The sequence below is a fragment of the Temnothorax curvispinosus genome, unplaced genomic scaffold (genome assembly GCF_003070985.1).
Source record: "Temnothorax curvispinosus isolate PA1 unplaced genomic scaffold, ASM307098v1 QBEX01004361.1, whole genome shotgun sequence".
Lineage (NCBI taxonomy): Eukaryota > Metazoa > Arthropoda > Insecta > Hymenoptera > Formicidae > Temnothorax > Temnothorax curvispinosus.
This window is the reverse complement of record NW_020214141.1, coordinates 12,311-14,396: the sequence shown is the minus strand read 5'-3', so window position 1 is coordinate 14,396 and position 2,086 is coordinate 12,311.

Genomic DNA, 2,086 nt, shown 5'->3' with positions numbered 1-2,086 from the left:
TCGGTATTATCAGGTATGTCGTCTGTAATTGCTACGGAAAGAGACTCCTTACAAGTCTGTAAATAAAAATCATGAGCATTAGTTTTAATTTAATATAAGTACGACCGTATTAATCTATAAAAAAAAACTGATTATTAAGGAAGGGTTGAAATGTAAAATTAGTTGGATTTAGATGCTTTGCTGATAATACCTCTCCTTGAACAGCAGACTCACTTACTGCTAGACGCTTCCAACTACTAAGGAAACCTGCTCGCAATCCTATTTGAGGAATTAATTGTTTTATTAATTCTTCATTTAGAGCGAGTAGTCTCTTCGTACTATTAATTTTTTGACCTAAGAAAAACGAGAAATAAAAGTAACTACTTGTATAGAAACGTGCAACGTTTTTGGCATTTCTGCATTGAACGGAAGAAGGCACGATATCTTGCAGTTTGCAGCTTGCAGCACATCCACACAGTAATATCGAAATGCAAACGCAACAAAGTTAACCTGACTAAATACGTATAATTCACAATCACGTTTTCAATTTAATTATTTCGTATTTAAGACAAGCATAATAATATTAACAAATTTGTGTAATTTACAACAATATGATTTTATTGATACATTGAATTTAGGAAATAGTAAATTTTATTGTGCTATCTAATGTATAATTGATCCAAATAAGTAATAATGTCGAGGAAAATTAATATAATTAACAAGATGATGCAAAATTGATTACAAATATTTATATTTATTAAAATTGTGAATAAATAAGTTATAAACGGATTAAATAATCGCTTTCTAAAGAACATGGTAATCCTTTTACTTATTACGCTTGATACAAAATAAAATATAATATTCAGTTAATCATGTCAATTGATATTTTTTGCACAAACAAAATATTTTATTTACTTGATAGATTTGACTAACCGTACTATATTTACTTGTATTTTTTCAATCATATTATAATTATATTATTCGTTTTATTTTCCAATCGTATATTATTCATAAAAATGTATTACTGTTACGATATACAAATGGTACAGTTCGTTAAATCTTTGTTAAAATTAAATACTTGTTAATTTAATATTTATTTTCAAAAAATAAACCATTGTATCTATATATCAAAACGTGGCAGTTTTGATTAAGAAATAGTTTTTTGATTCAGCAGCTTCTTCTTTCTCAGTATTTGAAGAAATACGCACACAAAAAATCCAAAGTGTTTAAGGGTTAATATGAATATTATAAATATAATAACTTACCGCTTATAACAAGAATTTTAGCCGGAACCTTTGTTTCTTTCTGTGTTTTAAAATATTTCCATGTTAGTTTTACAATTTTGTCTATATGTCTGTCTTTCTTGGGTATCACTGATAATTTTACTACATTTTTTTGCTCGCTTTAAAGCCACCGAATCAATACAAACTTTTTTACTTGAGGCATAATTCTTATATAAATAAATTCTTTGTTCTATATTTCAAGATGTCATTTAAAATAAATGAATGATGCGCAGCATACATTTGCGACAAATTCAAAGCTGTTTCGAGTCTGAAGTTACTGCGAATATTTCGTATCATATGTATAGCTGAACTGGTGTACACTCGTTGTACTAGAAATGCAATAGATATATATTTCAAGTTTGGCAAAAGTGACTGTATTTGAAATATAATTGTAAATATTGAAATATATAGATAATAATATGTCGTACGAATCTCTAATCTCTAATTTCTATGTTATTCCTGTTAATGCTCTTACAACACCTTGTGTTTATGTAAATTTTGATAATTTAACATATGTTGTTTTACCGATTAATAAAAAAGAACTTGAATAAAATTATTCGTTATTGAAAACTGATACATTCGTATAAAAACTTGTCGAATATATATGTAAATGAATCGAGTTAACGGTGAAAAATGCTGGATATTTGTCGCAACTTGAAATACGCGCAAATGTATTGCAAATTTAACGCTACGGTCTTCCAAATTAAAGAATGCTTTGTCACTAATTGATATTTCTTTTTACAGACTTGCCGCAGGAACGTTACCGAAGAAACGTCGTAACGCGCGGATCGAGTGACACTCGCGTTGACAGTGCTTCTAAAGTG